This window comes from Amblyomma mixtum, chromosome 4, assembly GCF_055824585.1.
Source record: "Amblyomma mixtum isolate Tamu chromosome 4, ASM5582458v1, whole genome shotgun sequence".
In the NCBI taxonomy this organism is placed as follows: domain Eukaryota; kingdom Metazoa; phylum Arthropoda; class Arachnida; order Ixodida; family Ixodidae; genus Amblyomma; species Amblyomma mixtum.
The window spans coordinates 150,531,764-150,551,016 of NC_143015.1; the positions used below are offsets into that span (position 1 = coordinate 150,531,764).

A 19,253-nucleotide genomic window follows, 5' to 3' on the forward strand; every position below is an offset into this window, starting at 1 on the left:
AGGAGCGCCATGGTACCACGTGTTTTGGCCTACATAAGGTGGGGTCAAAGACCCATTTTCGGAGTATTTCGCCCCAAAGAAACCAAGCATCAGATCAGAGGAAAGCCTGTGTCCATTGGAAAGCCGGTGGTTACCTGCGATACTGAGGATCGAAGCCTACAGTTCTGGCAAGCCATGGGAATGTTCAAATAACTTGGGGACTGCTGCTGTTCAGCAGCTGATTCTGACAGCATGGTTCACTGCTGAATTGAACGTGTTAATGAGGTTGAAGAGGTATAGACACCAAATTTCTGGATGTATGTTTTTATTTTCTGTAATGATGCGAAAGGCATTGGTATACATGGCTCACCCTGTGAAATTCGCCTACATCTGATAAATGATTTATAATTGAATTTTTTCCCTCATGCTGTTTCGGTTTCAACAGCTGAATGATGGCTGTAACATCCAAGTTCATTACAGGTCGCGTGAAGCATAAAAATACTGTAGTAGAATTGCTGCTTCGTTGTCCAAATTCAAAATAACACTTAGGCCAGTCTGTCTTAAGAGCCGGAATGAGAATAAATGAAGAAGTAGCGATAATATTACAGTTTTTTGATGCCTCTCGGGATCTATACTGAACTTCGACGCCACAACTACTGCTAGGCTGCTTGCGGTAAATGGTGTCACTGTCTTTGCGTGTTGTAACTAAAAACTTTCATGTTTGCCAGCCGTCCAATGGAAATGATATGCAGGAAAGCCATGTAGGCTAAAAGTAGGTGCGCTCAATGGGCCTGTAGCCGTGTAGAGACCCGTGCGGCCGACAGTGGCGAAATGTGGAAGAGGAAGAGGTTTTGGTAGCACGCGCTAGAGAACACCGTGGACCTTGGCCCCAGCTGGGCGCTGCCGCCACCGCTCCGCTGCTATCTAATCTCCGGCAGCCCTCAAATAAATGTGGCTGCGGTCGCCTTTGAGGCGACTTCCACAGGCCACTTATAGATCTTTGACTCATATGGGTGCTTCTGAAGGGACGTGGTAAAGCTCTCAGTTCTTTTAGTCAAGTGCCAAAGTTTCACGAGTGGAGTGGCAGAGTCACAAAATGCTCTATCCATCTCTTGAAGTTGACAGCTAGCTGCCGGGTGACACAACAGCATGGCAAATGCACAGAAGGTACTTTAGTGCTCAAAAGGTGTCATTTAACCGCCTCAGTTCTCCTTCTGACTCCTAGATCGACCCAAATCTACCAACAAATCAGTCAGCCTACTGCTTGACTTTGTTTTCCTTTCTTTTTCGGTTCAGCATTGAGCACCTTTGGTCGGATACTACTATGGCTTGCCCAACACAATGAAGTTCATTTCAGAGTTATTAATACTACTGTAGGCCGCCGCGGTGGCTCAGCGGTTATGGTGCTCGGCTGCTGGCCCGAAAGACGCGGGTTCGATCCCGGCCGCGGCGGTTGAATTTCTTTGGAGGAGAAATTCGAGGCCCGTGTACTGTGCGATGTCAGTGCACGTTAAAGAACCCCAGGTAGTTGAAATTTCCGGAGCCCTCCACTACGGCGTCTCTCATAGCCTCAGTCGCTTTGGGACGTTAAACCCCATAAACCAAACCAAACCTAATACTACTGTAACAAACAAAAATTCAGTTTTTTAATCGTTTCAGGTTAAACTTGATGGTTGATTGGTAGCATGCCTGCAAATTTATTGCCAGCGTTGGTGGCACCACAACGCCTTGGTCTGAGGTGATGGGGTCTCTCGGCGGTGATTGAGTCTGCAGCGTAGCGGCTGCACAACTCCTTCAAGTTCGATAGCGATTGAGAATCTCAAATGGTTTCGACTCGACAGCCTTTGCAAGTGCCTCTGTGATGGGGGCATGAAACACACTGCTGACATTAGTGCGTACAATCAGCAGTAAATGGTTATGGAACGGAGGTATGTGAAAAAAAATAAACATTTATTTAGGCTGAGTGGCATGAAATAGCCATCTGAAAGGCCTTCAGGTATGATGGGATGTGCATGCTGCACCCACTGGTATCAATGAGTGGTGAGTGGGTGATGATAGAGTGCTGCAATAAATTTGTCAGTACACGCATCCCGTGTATTGTGGCAACCGACTCTGGACACCTGCAGTGTCTGCTCATGCGTGCAAAGCTGTTACGTCGACTGTGCATTCAAGGTATCGTTCAGCTATTGCATGCTGTCGCTCTGCACGTTAAGAAAATAGCCACACCTTTGAGCATAACAGAGAAATACCTATCATATTGGGACACTATGTTTGGCCAAACCAAGCTCTGTGTAGAGAATGATGGTGGTGGTGATTCTGCTGGCGATTCCTTTGGATCGGGAGATCAGTGGTACAATACCAGATCAAGGCACATAAAAATGAAAAAGAAATAAAAAAAGGAGGCTTTTATCATACTTCAACCGAATAGACTTGCGAAAGCATGTGTTTAGCCTGGTTGACTCATGGTTTTGCTTTGCTGGGTTGTCGGCATGTCTGGCGACAATACTAGACTCGCATTAAGCTCTGATCGAGGTTAAGCTGATCTGATCTGTTTGCGCTGTAGATGGAAGTTGATGAAGACGACGATGTCTAGTGCACAGCGTGAGAGTCTGTTGCAGTTTATTTATTTATTTATTTATTGTACCCTCAGGGCCAAAGGCATTACAGAGGGGAGTGGGTTAAGTGGGATAAAGAACAATGAATATAATACAGTGAAAACAGGTAGTACAAAATAAATTTTCTCCAGATTAAAACAAACAACATCCACAAAGCGTAAAAAACATAAAATCAATGTACATAACACAGTGGAAACATATAACACATGATCAACTTCTTTCAGAATAAACAATGTTAGCTATTGCTTCGTGAAAGGTTTTGTTATCTGCAATGGCTGCAATATCGGGGGGGGGGGGGGGGGGGGGGGGGAGGCGGTTCCATTCCACAGATGTGCGAGGAAGATGAGACTGAAAAGAAGATTTGGTGTGGCATGTTGGGATGCCAACCTTGTGGCGGTGATCGATGCGACGTGAAATGTATTCTGGGGGTGATATGAAATAGTCGTGAAGCGTAATGTGATGATATAGCTTGTGAAATAGTGTTAGGCGACCAATTTTACGGCGAGATTGTAACAGTGGGAGTGACACATTAGATTTCATGGCTGTGATGCTTGACGTACGGTTGTAATTTGAAAGAATGAAGCAAACGGAATTATTTTGCACTAGTTCCAAGGAATATACAAGGTTATCATGCGTAGGGTCCCATATTGATGCTGCGTGTTCTAGTTTAGGACGTATAAGTGTTTTATAGAGTATAAGCTTAAGAGATAAGTTTAACGTGAGGCGTGATCGCCTGTGGCGATAGCGTAGTGCTCTCGTGCAGTGGCCAATGAATCTGGTCTCTTCGTGCTGCTATGGGTTCGACACCCAGTCCCGGCAGTATTTATTTTATTTCTGCATGGGTCAAGGTCATTCTCAAGGTCAAGCTTCACACAAACTCGGTGAGCCAGTTAGACCTCGTGAAGTAATGCTTTCGCAGTAAAAACTCCTATTACACTGCCGGTCCTAAAAGGACGTTTTGGGACCCGAACCACTGCAGGGATAGTGCCTGTTTTGTATGCGCCACTAATGTTCGACACACCGCTTCGTTCGCTGACTTAACTTCCACTGCGGTGGCGCATCAGGTTGACTCGCCATTGTTGCTGTTGCACTTTTGTTGCCTGCGCCTGCTGCATCAGCCACATTGCACCTTCACACCTCCTTCCTGATAAACTCAGTGTAACTGGTAAGAAGACAGAAACCTGCGATGATCAGCTCAGTGATAAAACCTGCGATGGTCAGCTCAGTGATAAACCCATTGCTTTTTGTATGACCCTTATTGACCACATGAAAGCATGGAAGCGGGGACAATATACAGGGTGTTTCACCTAAGACTTTCTGCAATTTTTAAAAATAAGCTATTTGAATTAGATGCGCGCTTTTTCTGGCATAGCATTGTCAGTGGTGTAGTACATCATAATTCAACTAAGACGTGCTAACTAGCAGGCTTGTTAACCAATATTTAATAGTTAACTTTTAAACTATTACCGTTGGGCTCCTTAATTATTGAGAGGCATGCAGCCCACCGTAAGTAATGTCCATATCCATTTTTAGAATTTCGAGAACGCGATTATCCTCGGCGCTGTGGGCCAACAAATTTGGCCTACATCGCGCCAAAATACATGCCGTTTGAGAAGCTTGCAGGCAAAGCAACCTCTCCGGTGAACCTAACTCGTCGAAATAGCCAAAATTTGTTGGGCCACAGCGTCGAGGATAATCGCGTTCTCGAAATTCTAAAAACGGATATGGACATTACTTATGGTGGGCTACATGCCTCTCAATAATTAAGGAGCCCAATGGTAATAGTTTAAAAGTTAACTATTAAATATTGGTTAACAAGTCTGCTAGTTAGCACGTCTTAGCTGCATTATGATGTATTACACCACTGACAATGCTATGCCAGAAAAAGCGCGCATTTTTAAAAATTGCAGAAAGTCTTAGGTGAAGCACCCTGTATGTATCTTGTAACAAGAAATGAGATGCTTGTATGGGTGTTGCATTCAAACACAAGGAAAAAAAGGCGAGTGAGGACAGAGTGAGGAACTGTTTTGTTCTGCGAGGTATTCTAGCTAAAGTCTTCAAAGGAAATGGCATCAGAATTTTTCCTTGACTACCGCAGGGACATATTTGTCAAAAGCGTAAAGTTTAGTGGTGCATGATAACTCCAAAGCACATCAAAACACGAGCCAACAGCATGGCGGTGCAATTTGTAGTTGCTAGAGCCGCCACACTTGTTGCTTGAAATGGTACAATGTGCAGTGCGATGGAATGAATGAAATTTCGTGCTGTTTGATGCTGAAATAAAATTGTGTTTAACAAAATGAGCTGTGGAAGGAAAAATGATGTGGGTAAGTTTAAGCGACATGAACCAAGCTGTCTAGATAGGGAAAAAACATGAGTTAATGATACGTCGCTAAGATCATAAAAGAAGTAAGCACGGCCAAGGCATGTAATATGAAGGGAAAAGCTGTAGGGGACGCTTAAGCTTTGCCTTAAGGGTATGACACGATAGTGTTTACTTATTAATGCCCATAATATGCGGAATTGGTCATTTTTTACTTTATGTTCACAGATCCCTGGCAGTCCTCGTACCACTCCTGGTGCAGTGGTGCAGCGATGAAGTGATGTATCACTGCCCTGCATTGGCTGGGGCATGTCAAACTCGGGCTGCTCCTCCCGAGCAACCTCTCATGACGTGGCAGTTTGCTCACAGTCCGACGGGCAGGTTGTAATGACATCACTAGGTCATGTGACCTATGTGGCCCTCCTGCCCCCTTGGTGAAGATGACACCAGCTCTTCTGTGACATGGAGATAACCAACGGTTATTTATGGTTAGCAGAATAGGCTCCTAGCAGAGTAAAAAGTGTAGCGCAGGGGGTGTAGTGGATATTCAGTTGGGCAGATGAGCCACCGCCACGGTGGCTCAGTGGTTACGGCGCTCAGCTGCTGACCCAAAAGACGCGGGTTCGATCCCGGCCGCGGCGGTCGAATTTCGATGGAGGCGAAATTCCAGAGGCCCGTATGCTGTGCGATGTCAGTGCAGGTTAAAGAACCCCAGGTGGTTGAAATTTCCGGAGCCCTCCACTACGGCGTCTCTCATAGCCTTAGTCGCTTTGGGACGTTAAATCCCATAAACCAAACCAAACCATAAACCAAACCGAAATTAGGGAAGTTTGCGGGAATAGTGAGGCCACAGCTGACACAGGATATGGCTAACTGGAGATGTAATCTCTACTTATTTTTCTTAAATTTTCTCGTGTCTATTACAAATGAGTTGAAGGAACCAAGTTGCGCTATAAAAAAGACAGCCACAGGAAAAAGCCAAGGAGACAGACAGAGCGCAACTGTTAATTCTTAGCAAAGGCCCCAAGTACAGTCTTGAGCCTTCAGTCCCAGCCCACGACCTTCTAGCAATCAACCGACGGATTTCAAGCCAGGCTGACCAAGAAGATCAAGAAAGGTGCCTGTTGGAAGGTGTTGAAGCTTTGACCAAAACGCTCAACAGGGCGTCTACCAGGCGTGCCAAAGACCCAACCAAAAGGGTGGTCTCGTTTTTTAGGCAAAATGAACTGCGATTGCTTCAGGCAGACAAGAACGGAGGCTTTGTCGTACTATGTGATAAAGATTTCAACGAGAAGGCGGGCCAAGCCATCGCAAAGAACTTCGTCCGGGTGAAACCCAGCGCTACAAGGATCAAGACCAGAGCTGCTGCTTTGTGTAGAGACCTTGAACTGTCCAGGCTCGCAAGCTCAATAACTGCATGCAAAACAAAAGCGCTGTCTGTATTCTTCACTGCAAAAACGCACAAGAAGTCAATGCCTTTTAGAACAATTGTTAGCGAGAAGGGATCATGGCAGTTCTTAATAAGCCAGTATTTACTGAAGCACCTTAATGCTTTACAAATTGAAGACCCCTTTTTTACAAAGAACTCGACTGATGTTGTAACCTTCTTCAACTCCAATGACCATGACCATATCGGCTACGCCTTTTCAGTAGATGTCGAGGATTTGTTTTATTCATTGCCGCATCAAGGGTTGTTAGTTGCTGTCTTTGCGCTCTGTCTGTCTCCTTGGCTTTTTCCTGTGGCTGTCTTTTTTATAGCGCAACTTGGTTCCTTCAAAGCTATGCACCAACTTGCCCAACAAGAAGTTCTTCTAAACTACAAATGAGTTGCTGTTCCGAGAGAAAAGTGCCTTTTTCACCCACACTACGGATCCAAGCGTGTGAAATGTGGGCATTAAGTGCACAAAATTAGAATAGAACTGAGCATTCCACACTGTTCGAAAATAGAATGCCTTATCTTCATTTCTTGTTAATATTACTGACAATTAAGTGCTTGCATAGTCATTGCGACTGCTTTCTGAATTTTTGGGTCTTTTGTATAGCCATAACCTCCCTACTGTAAGCCACAAGTGGCGCTGTGGGTGAACTGATAAACAGATAGAGAAATTAATGCCATTTTCTACCATCTCCCACTACAATAGCCTTAGTTCATGAAAAGTTCCTGGATGTTGTGAACGAGCGACTGTTGTTCTTGCTCTTTCAGTCACAGGCCGGAACACTTTTCATTTCTTTACTTGTGCCGCTGTAATTTTTGTCCCCGAGAGAACTGTGCAGTACCCTTGTGATACGACATCACCACAGTGGCTTGGTGGTTAGAGTGCTCGGCTGCTGAGTCGAGGATGCGAGTTTGATCCCTGCCGTAGTGACCATGCTTCAATGGAGACAAAAAGCATAAGGCACCCGTGTAGTGCGAGATGCTAGTGCACGTCGAAGAACTTGAGGTGTTCTAAATTTTTCTGAAGCATTCCATCCCTCATAATCCATCTGTCGCTCTAAGACATTTAGCCTCGTTTATCGTACTATCTTCTGCTATCAATAAAACGGAGAGTTGAGCTAGTTGGTACATGTTTCTTGGAAAAAACAGCGCTAAACGAAAGGACAACGGAAAAGAGTACAACAGGACCGGCGCTGACTATCAACTGAAGGCTTTATTGGGAACAACACGCAATATATACTCCAATGACAACCAAGAACACATGGCAACACCAAAAGCTATGCCTAGGCCCAAGAACGCATGGCAATACCATGGCATGGCAATACGCATGGCAACCAAGAACGCATGGCAATACCAAAAGCTATGCCTAGGCCCTTCTTTCTTCTATATGTCAACGCAGAAAGGCACCGGTGTACTGTGTGATGTCAGTGCACATTGAAGACCAGGCGGTCGAAATTATTGTTGCAAAAGCAACATTAAGCGAGTCGCCGAGCCATTTCGCGGAGCGGACGAAAGGCCATACTGCGCATGCACGAGGAGCAGTGACGTCACACGGCACACAGATGGCGCGCCACCGCCATCGCTGCGCGGGTGGCTCAGAGGTGCCGCCGCCGCGCTCGCCAGTTGCGCATATGCAATAGCGGCGCATAGCTAGCGTGCCGCGCGCTCTCCATCGCCTCTCTCTCTCTCTCCTCGTTGCTTTCGCAATCATCCAGGTTTAACCAGGGCTAAACCACTGCCAATTTTTTCCGGAGCTCCACTACGGCACCTCTTTCTCTTTTTCTTCGCAGACTCCCTCTTTTATCCCTTTTTTTACAGCGATGCTCAGGTGTCCACCGAGATGTGAGACAGATACTGCTCCATTTCTATTCCTCAAAAACCAACTACGTTGCACACTGCAAGCAACCGTGGAGACTCGTACCATTCAAGTTTCAGTTCAAGTTTATTACACAGAAAAAATATACAAAGTTCACGGTGAATGAGGCATCTGGATCCTTAGCCAGTGGCTAGTTTCGGATCCATTACAAACATGTTACAAATCTAGGCAGTTGAACAAGGCTGAACATACAAAATATATAACTAATATAATGCAATAAAAATAATCAATTTAACAATAAGGGGAGGTGTATTGTTCTGATAGCATGTACTTTTTAGAGCAGGTGCAATGTTCGAGATGGACTTAATGCTGAATGGGATGATATTCCAAACTTTAGCGCTGACAAGTGCTATGCTTCTACGTCCGTATACATTGTGTGTTGTGGGTAAATTGAGGTTATTGTTGTCAGCGTGTCTAGTGTGACTTGAAGGAAGCTTCAGAATGGAAGAATTGTACGGTATATCCGCTTTAATAATAGTGCTCACCAAGAGCGCTGTTTTGTAATCGCGAATTATACGAAAACGCACGATGTTGAGGTCTCTGAAGAGTGGATCTGATGATGAGTGCCAAGGTGCTGACGCTATTATTCTTAATGCTCTTTTCTGGAGAGTAATAAGCGGTGCGAGGTACGATGAGTAAGTGTAGCCCCATGACTGGATGCAGTATGTAAGATGACAATCGAATATACTGAAATAGACCACACGCAATGTATCAATGCTGAAATGCTTTCTAGCTTTAATTAATGTGGCGCATGCAAAGGTTAATTTTTTACATAATGTTTCTATGTGCTCAGCCCAATTTAGAGATTCATCTAATGTTATTCCTAAGTACTTGAAAGTTTTCACCTTTTCAATGGGTATTCCTCCGACCTGTAGTGCACATGTTTTAGGCCCCTGTCTTCTGCTAGAGGCGAAAACTACAAATTTAGTTTTTTTGGTGTTAAGTAGAAGCTTGTCCATTATGGAGTGGTTCTGCTCCCAACCACTCCCAATCATCTAGGAATATATGATGGCACTGCGAAGAACCGCTGCTGTCGTGCAGTTTTAATCCTCAAAGGAAGTGACCATTGCCCAGGTTTCTGGGGAAAAAAAATTCTCTCAAGCGAACATTTTTGGAGTTTTGAGGGCTCATTTGATATTCGAATAATTAGGACGTTTTACCCACTCCTTTGACACCTGAATTAACAGCGTTTTACTCTATTGTACATATGTGCTTGTGAAGCATTTCTTTCTGAGAACATGTTTTGTTTCTGCGAAAAATAAAATTTTCTTCCTGCTAGTACCCATTGCAAAAGATTGCAGTATTTTGTAAGTAAACTAACCACTTGCCAACATTTCTTAAAAGATGCAGCATTTGCTCTTTGTTAATAGCCCTTCTAACTCCAACTGTACTTGTTGGCATTTCAGGCAGCTGCATCAACCTTGTTCTTATGAAAACTTCAGCGGCACTGATCTCGAACCATGGCTGTTTGTACAGGTCAAATCCTACAGCGGTTTGTGTCCTGAACGGCGGCGTATGCAATTCACATTTTATTAAATTGATATTGCATAGGCTTCATCATAGACTAAAATTTTGAGCCATTCTGGTCCCGAAATGTTTTAATGGACACTGAGTTCAGCTCTGTCGAATTTTCTGTCTTTGTAAAATTTGATAGTTTCGCTTCTTGTTGACTTTTTGTCGTTTGTATAGCCATTTGTTTTAATGTTTGCTTTACACTAGTAATTATTTTCCACCGCTTGATTCACTCATGATGCTTGATGTAGTTGTACGGACACTTATGATTGCTGCTGCGAGTGGGGTCTGGTCTACCTTTAGAAGTTCGCCAAATAACAAAGTTTATGGTTTATGGGGTTTAATGTCCCGAAGTGACTCATGCTATGAAGGATGCCGTAGAGAAGGGCTCTGGAAATTTCGACCACCTGGGGTTCTTTAACGTGCACTGACATCGCACAGTACACGGGCCTCTAGAATTTCGCCTCCATCGAAATTAAGCCGCCGCGGCCGGGATCGAACAAAGTACTTGACATCATCGCAGTCTGCTTATGAAAAAGACCTGTGGTGGTGACTCTTACATTTCATTTTTTTGCTTATTCTAACTTCCAGCTGCATAGGCCTAACAGTGGTCTACAGTATGCACATAAATAAAAATAAAATAAAATCTATAAATTAAAGCTCTATTCTTAGTGTAAGCAACCTCTTTGACATTGCATTGCAGTAATCAATTAATATAGGCCAAATTAAATTTGTAGTGAGTGTCGCTTTAATACTTGAAAGTGGAAATGGCGAAGGTTTTCAAAACCACAACTGCAGCAAAATAGTTGCCAGACCAAAATTGGAAGAATGGTGGTGCTACGGCAGCTTAAAAGGGAATGCGCACTAGTTTGATGATTTTCATCTTTGTGCTGTGTCCTGTAATTGCAGTTGCTATGCTAGCCGACACTGCCTTCATGTTGAGATCCCCACTTTCAGTGCTTATGCTGTTGTTCCAGGGAGGGATAAACACGCTCAGATTGCCATTTGTAACTGTACTAGTTGGCGTTGAGCGCTTTGGCAGCAGTTCTAATGTAATGTACTCTACAGCACCGACTACATGCCTACTAACGGCAGCAGCTGTAAGTGAACCAGAGTACTCTGTTGTTTTCAAGGTGATGAGTACATATTACGAGTACATATGTATGAGCAAAGAACTGTAAGGGCATGTATGCTGATAACAAAGAGTATTTTCTTTTTCCCACATATTTCCAGCTGTTGTGAGATGCTGTCTAACAGGATGTCATTGAGTTTGTTTATATGAGGTTTGTGATGCAAGTATGACGTTTGTGACGAGCCTGACTCTATTCAGGTGATCATGTTTGCGTGTTCATAACTCTCTACTGTTAAAATTGTGAAGTGTAGTATATTGTCATTAAATCATTGACTTCTATGTGTGTCCAACTTCCACATTTGTGAAGTGCTTTTTGCGCACATTATTGCGAGCATAGCAAAAGTGACGTACAGCTGGCAGCAGTTCATGAGATGCGTGTTCTGGGGGGGGGGGTTGGTGGTAATGCATGGCAGTTTATTGCAGTTTTTTTGCAGTTTTTCATGTGATCAGTTTGAGACTATGGGAATGGGAAGTATGAATGCGTAATCCTGGAAAGTATAATTATGGTTTTAAATTTTTTGGGACATAGAAAGGTGAGCTAGAATTTAGTATTTTGTGGCCAGTAACAAGTTCCAAAAATGTTCAAATTATTTGTGGCCGCTCACTTGTAACTGGATGAGATGTGCCCGCAGCTACGGCATGTCAGGACACAGCAAAGAAGATGCAGCATAGTGCCCTTGTGTCTTCCTAGCTGTGTCCCGTATATTGCACTGAAGCCATGGTTCCAAAGCCGCTTGTGCAATAAGTTATCTTGAGGTGATGTGAGCGGAATTTTTTTGCAGTGCTTCAATATGAGTTATTTAGAACTGCCGTAGTTTGATAATGATATAGTGTGTTGAAGCAGTAGGATATAGATGTCATTAATAACTTTGTGAACTCGAGCAAAGGTGGTTCTGCAGAGTCAGGAAATAAAATGCTGGATGAAAGTTTATTTGCTCCACTCTTTGTGGCCACCTGCAGTCTTGCGTCTATGGAAATACAGATATAATAGTCATTAATAAGAGCACCTATCCTGCTCGCAGGCATTGCTAGTATCAATACACACTTGGGGTACTTCGTACAAGCAGCTGCTGAAAGTAGGAACAAGGAAATGAAAGTAAAACACCCCTACAGTCATCCCTAAATGATAGTTACGAGTACACGTAGTGCTGAAAGCTCTGTTGAGTAGTCATTTCCCATAAAAATTTGATTCTGTTTGTTTTTTTTTTGCTCAGAGAATGAAAACAGCTCCACGCAACAATTGCAGGATGCCCACGGGCAGCGCGAACACCCCCAGGAGTCGCTGGCATTGCATCGTTGTAACTACTGCCCATTCTCCGGCGATAATGCGTAAGCCGAACTCGGTGACTGTTTGTTATTGTAAACCGCACTTTGTAAAGAGCACAGGGCGTTATATTCAGAGGTTTGGGTGCATCGGTTTAAACTGCAAAAGAAAAGCGATACTAGTATGCCAGCTTTAAATTTTTCAAATTTAATGGCTATCTCACTCTCGAGTGCAAGTTACATTCGCTCACAAGAAAAAACTGACACTGTGCTGAAGCCAAGGCCGCATGGAGAAAATGGGATCATTGGGTTAAAGGGACACTGAGGAGAGCTCTATTAATATTTTTTTTATAGCAAAATCCGATAGTTCGGCATTTCATGGCTTTGTTGCCACTTGGCCGGCAGCGAAAGATGCATTTATTTCTAAGAAATTTGGATTCGAAGTTGAAAAAGTTTTTCCCGCCGCTCTGATTCAAACTTGGGATTCTCCTATGACGACACAGGAGTAAGTGACGTGAAACATGACGTGCACATGACGTAACGCAGACTCCGTGATTTCTGGCGGCCAGCAGTGCGGCCTGGCAGCAGCCGAAAAGAAAGCTACCGCCGGCCGCACGTTGAAGGCATCTATCGGCTATTGCGGCCGTCGCTTCGTTTACGTTTGCACCAGCGTTTTGCCAGCGTTACAATGGATCCCGTTCTCAAAGTCATCAATGAAGTTCTCGCAAATAGACACCTTTAGCATACCGTGTACCTTGTTACCGCTAGCGGAATACGGGGAGCCCGCATATCGCTGTGAGCCGGCGCTGATTGGTCCCGGTGCTGCAGGAGCGCGCGTAGCTGTCGGGTACGTGGCGCCATCTGGCGACGTCAAGAAGATTTGCGCATGCATTTGCTGCGCCTCAGTGATTCGTGGCTTCCCGTGTCCTAGTGTTGCTAGAACTATTGGTTCTAGCAACACTGTTTTGTCCTATGACGTCATGAAGCTTGTACTTGCGATTTGGCCTGTGGCGGCGATACCTGTATTTTGGTTCTTGCTCTTTTCTACGTTACCAGAGCTTTGTTGTCAGTATGAGTGGCGTTTTTGTATTCAGGATCTGGTATTCTGTCGATGCAGGTCAACTTCAATTTCTCCTCAGTGTCCCTTTAAGTATCGTGATTGTGCGTTCTGATGCAATGGCAGCAAGGAGGTGGTCAAGGAACTTGATTCTGAATTTTGTGTCTACAAAAGCTGTGTAATGCTTGAGAAAGCGGCACCCGTTGCTTTGTGGTTGATGCACTTGGTTAAGAGGCTGGCCTCAGCTCCTGCAGAACTTTATGTGCTGAGCTTGGCAGTGTGTAACGCGAATGATGGGAAGGTATTTTCAAAGCTTAGGCCCTGGAAAAGAACGAGGCATGACTCAATTAAGAAAACTTAAAAAGAGATATACTTAGATATAATTACAGCAAGATATTCTACAGATATTACAGCAAAAATGTTTTTACATATAAAGGAAACTATTTGTTAAGAAAAGGTTTTGCTTGCCGAACCTTTGAAGGCACTTTGTACACAACTGTGTACTATCAGCGTCAAATGAAATGCGAACAAAACACCTGAAACGCGAGCACAAAAAATAAAGCATATTAGAGGCTGGAGGTGAAATACAGGCGTGGGCTATTAACATTTCAGAAGAGCAGTCTTTTAGGCTTCGATGGGAAAATCAACTGCTCATGTATTTTGCCTCCCTAGTATAATATCTGCGAGTTGTGCTGTTCGCGTTTCAATTGGCTTGTTCGCATTTCAATTGACGCTGATAGTACATTGTGAACATGCAGTTTCTTCTTAGTGTGTACTGTGCCTAGCACTGATTTCTTTCTTATAAGCAAATTTAGCACGCTTCATATTGCATATAGCGCACTTTTTTTATTGCAACTTGTTAACAAAGCAAAAAATTTTGTATGGGTACAATAACATGTAAGACAACGAGACACTAAGAAATGCGTACACGACTAGTGCCTACTAGCAGCAAAGACATTTATTGCAACCCTCGATGCAAATAAAAAAATTTGCCTTGCACAGCATCGCAGAGCGTTAAAGAATGACACAGGCACACAGTTTGCACATCACATGATGGGACTCGAGAAATAATAGAGGCTTACCATATTGCCGAGTCAGATGGCTGTGCCGGCCAACCGTTCATTGTTAAATATTTCCTAGAAAAGGCGAAGGTAAAGATGAAGTCATCAATATCAGGGCGCCTGCCACATGCTATTTTTGTTTTCGCCTTTAAAAAGCCTGTCCTATGAAGCAAGTTGTCAGTCTCACCAGTTTTAACGATAATGGTTAAGGCTTGGCTCTGGATATGCTTCAGTGTAGTTAGTCGCTTACGGTTTCGAAGCTGCAATAGTTGTGACCCTAGATGCAAAAAGAGAAGTTTGTACCATATTTTTGATGGTGATGGTAACAGGGTAACTGGCCTCCATAATTACGCCAAACTACTCTCACTGCTTTTTATCTTTTTACATTTTGGTTTTATATTTTGGTACCTTACATGATCTGTAGTTCTGGAATCTGGCAGCCTTGTAATCTTCTTGTCCTACGTGAAAGGTGGTGTAGTGGGTGTGTGAACTCTTGAATAAATTCTGTGAGCTGCCTATCGCAGTTTTGGCTTTTGGGGGTTCCCTCCTAGATTTACGTCGTAGACGGCCTGCAAGTACGCTGAAATTCTTTAGAACCATAGTGACACCTCAGGATTGACAGAGTGATTGTTAATGGTCAGGTAAGACCATAAGCACAGAAGGGTGTCAGGAAATATTTCTCGGCCTAGGACTTGAAACACTTTGTACTTCTTGCTCTCGGGAACAGCCTTGTGTCCACCTTTGAGCACAAAACTTGTACAGCCAGATGGGCGATCCACATTTGTTGACAATAGCAGCTGTGATGAATCCCTTCGCACCTCTCTACGGGTAGATGACATTTTTCACTCAATGGCCCCTGTAGGGCCGCAGGATTTCAGTGATCCCCCATACTTAACTGTCTTGTTGTTTTGTTCCAGGCACTTTCCATATGCCTCACGTTTTGCCTCCGTAACAGGCGGCATGATACGGGACACTCTTGAGTGCTGAAATGCATTTTAGGGCTTGGACGGCAGATTTTCAGCCCCACTTTTGCCACGCTGCTGTTTCCGCGCAGCAGAGCTCACCTAGATTGCAAAGAAGAGCGCTCACGTTTTTAAAGGTATCCATTTTACTCATGGCCACACATCTAATAATCTGCATACAATGGACATGTTGGTAGAAGGACTGGTCATCCGTATTACCACCGTGGGCTTGGAAGAACAGGCAGATGAAGAAGAAAATAGCCTCAGTAGTATATGGAGCGGTTTTTGAAAAATGCGTCAGCAAAAAATTTAGGGGGCACTTTGGCTCTCGAAAGTGCTGCAAGGCGAAAGCCTTTCCTGGCACACTGTTTGGCATTGAGTGTGAGACTTTTTGTGCTGTACTAGTGCTTTATTTGACTACACACTTTGACTACACATTACAACTACACACTTTGACTGCTTCTTTAGCACGACTCTCTCTCTGCTTTGATGAGTTCGGTTGTATCCATGGCTCTGTTCGCAGTAATGAGGTAGGTAATGTGGTCACCCACGGACGCCTTACGACCCCTGTCGGAGCGGACGACAACTATTTTATTAGTTCTCGTCTGCTCCAAAAGGGGGCGTCAGACATCCGTGGATGACCTCATTACTTCGAATCCGCGCACTCTGACGTCATAACCATTTCGACCAACCGAAAAGTGTGACACCTTTGCTGACAGCCTTCTGTCGACAATGATGAGGCATTAAAGGCTCTTGCCATAAACTTTTTTTCTTTCCTGCACCACCATTGATGTTCAGACACCTCAACCCGCTTCTTTCTGTTTTCCCCATCTACCCAGAACGGCTGTAGCCAGGCACGAGAAGACCCACACTGGATCCGGAGAGCAGTTCTTCGTGTGCCAGGTCTGCCAGAAGAGCTTCGCACTGCCGCGGCTTCTCAACCAGCACCTTCGCTACCACACAACAGGGAAGCGTCACAAGTGCACCGACTGTGGCGAGCTCTTCCGCCATCGGTCCAGTCTGGTGCGTCACTGCAGGCAGCGGCACGCGGGCAACGAAGCGTCTCCGCATGTGTGTCCCGACTGCGGAAAGAGGTTTTGCTTCAACAGTGACCTGACCAAACACGTTATCATCCACTCCACAGAAAAGCCCCACGTCTGTTCGCAGTGTGGACAGGGGTTCAGACAACGCGCACATGCCAAGAGACACGAAAAGGTGGTGCACGGTTGTTAGCACCCTGCTGGTGAAGAAGGCTCTGAGGGATTCAGGGAAGTGGTAGAGGTGGAGAAGGAGGAACCTGCAGACTAGGGAGGGAAGATGCGTCACTTGCAGGGCAGACATGAAAGAGAGAAAAAAACTACAGGATTGCTCTCAAGGCTGCTTAAGAGCGGAATGCGAAAGCCTTTCCCTTTCCTCTCTTTCTCCTCCATTTTTCATCGTTCATTTTGTTTTTGCTTTTTAGTTTATTCTTTTTATTGTTTATTTTTTTAGAAGTCATTTTTCTTTTTGTTTTTGTTGTTTCTATTTTTATTTCTCCAATTTCTGGTTTTTTGAATTTCATTACATATATGTTGGTTATCAGCTGTTGCTTAATCAACTTTTATGTTTTATTTTATTTACCATACAACTTATGATTGACCGTTTGTGTGGACAACTTCCATCCACAAACTTCCGCCTACTTCCGTCCACAAGTTCTGTCCACACCACCAATACAAGAACAATAAAAGTGGCAGAAGCGTAGTACATCTTGCTTTTTTCACAAAGGTGACAAGGGCTCTTCCGCATGCCGCTCCTGCGACATGCTCTTAATGACGCTCTAGGCAACTCTTGTAGTCCACATTGTGCAGATTCCTCGTATACCCGTATAACTCTACGCCGCAGCAAGGTTTTACTTTGCAGTTTGTAAGAATGTTGCAGAAAGAGGAAAAGCCTTATAGTTTGACTTGGTTGCAGCGCTGTAGTATTTGTTTCAGAACGCGAAGAAAAAGATTAGAATTCCACAATTTCATAAGATGTGGAGCCCTCTGTAGTACACGAAAATTTACCCGCTACCCAGAAAACTGGTTGGAAACAAACGCACTCGGGCGACGCATGCGCGATCTGGTTCCACTTGGAGCCAACTGCGCAAAGTGGCAAGTGTGTGCTTTACCCGCTGCGGTGGCTCAGTGGTTAGGGCGCTCAGCTACTGAGCTGGAGCACCCGGGTTCGAACCCGACCGTGGCGGGTACATTTCGATAAAGGTTGGTTGGTTTATGGGGTTTAACGTCCCAAAGCGACTAAGGCTATGGAGACGCCGTAGTGGAGGGCTCCGGAAATTTCGACCACCTGGTGTTCTTTAACGTGCACTGACATCGCACAGTACACGGGCCTCAAATTTCTCCTCCAAAGAAATTCAGCCGCCGCGGCCGGGATCGAACCCGCGTCTTTCGGGCCAGCAGCCGAGCACCATAGCCTCTGAGCCACCGCGGCGGCATTTCGATAAAGGATGAAACGAAAAAAAAGGGGGGGGGGGGGTTAGCTTTGGTTAAGCCTGATAGGTTGCGAAAGCAGGTGTCTTATACTGCGTATGCAGCGCCTCTAGTGGGAAGAGCGCGGCGCGCCGTGCCAAGCGGCCGCCGTTACCCGACGAGCTGAGTTGGTAGCCCGTCTCTCGCTCCTGGTATGACGTCACGTCATAACGTCACTAGACATGGTATGACGTCAGGGGTCATTCTAAAGGTCAAACGTGCCAAGTGGTCGCCGCTACGCGAAAGGCCGTTCTTGGGAGTAGTACTGCTTTCGCAATAAAAGGCGCTCGTGTGCTGTGCGATGTCAGTGCACGTTAAAGGTCCCTAGGCGGTTGAAATTATTACGGAGCCTTCCACTACGGCACCTCTTTCTTCTTTCAAGCCCACTTCCCTCACGGCGCAGTTGAGCTGTCCACCGCGAACAGAGTTACCGCGCCTTTACTGATAACCAGTCATCATTAACAGCTGCTGCCATCTATCGCTTGCTCCTAGCTGTGGCTAACATGAAATGCGCATGCGCATTAAAAGCTGTTTGTTTTCAACTGCAGTGGAGCACGAGGAGGAGGGGCACGCATGCATAGAGCGGCCGGGTAAAAAGGCATATTGAAGGACAAAATCACCTATATACCAAAGCGTCCCGCCATAGTTTCCTTCGTGCGAAACAATACAGTAGTAGTATTGGATTAACGAAGCGCGGACATTTTATTATCACAAGTAAAACAATTCGGCAGAGACACTTCAGATTGCTTATGTATGGGAATGCGAAGCCATTCAAACTCTTTGTGCTGTGCTTCTTCGGCGTTTGCGTATCTGCGCGGACGACTACGGTGCACTCCGGGTGATGTCGATGTCCAAGTTGTGGATGCTGGTGGTCCACTGCTCACTGCACGAGCACACAAAGAACCGGCCGCAGTGAACTCCAGGGACGATGTATGACACCAGCAACGGTGCAGCTCGTCGTATCAAAATTGTGATCCAAAAATTTGTTTTTGAGGAAAGGAAACTGTGAAGTTAAAGGCCTACTTGACCGAAAGTTTACGCTCGATATATTGTTCATGTTATGAACAATTTCATTTTTAACATAGTGCAGTGAAGCATCTAGTATTTTAGTTAGAAGCGTCCAAAAACCTCTGTAGCAGACGACGCAGTCTCCCAATCAACCACTGTACGTCCTGCGGACGTACGATGTACGTCCCTTAACGGATGTACGGATATCCGTGGGAGATCCGCCGACCTCCGACGGATCTCCGAGGGACGTCCGAAGGAGGTACATTTGTAACTGGAAAGATCTCCCACGGACATCCGATACGGATATCCGCGGATATCCGCCGCGGACCTAAAGAGGACATTGGCATGTTGCAGGCCTTGGTGACTGCAGCCACTAATTTAACTGTCATATACTAAATGAGTTTATATACAAGCCCACAGTGTTTTATATCAGGCACAGGCCTCATCGTACATCAAATGCATATGCCTATAGGAAGCAACCAAACACAAAGCAAGTTGTCTTAAAATCAAACAATTTTATTAA

General features: G+C 44.9%; 1 pseudogene across 1 annotated transcript in view; it reads left to right on the top strand.

Annotated features, from left to right (window-relative positions):
- LOC149348758 (uncharacterized) overlaps positions 1-16,955 on the top strand; it is a 20,370-nt pseudogene extending 3,415 nt beyond the window's left edge. The window contains exons 2-3 of the transcript XR_016292817.1: positions 12,087-12,201; positions 16,055-16,955. The product of XR_016292817.1 is annotated as an uncharacterized LOC149348758 (transcript). The remainder of the gene's footprint in view (positions 1-12,086; positions 12,202-16,054) is intronic.
- Positions 16,956-19,253: the final 2,298 nt, after the last annotated feature.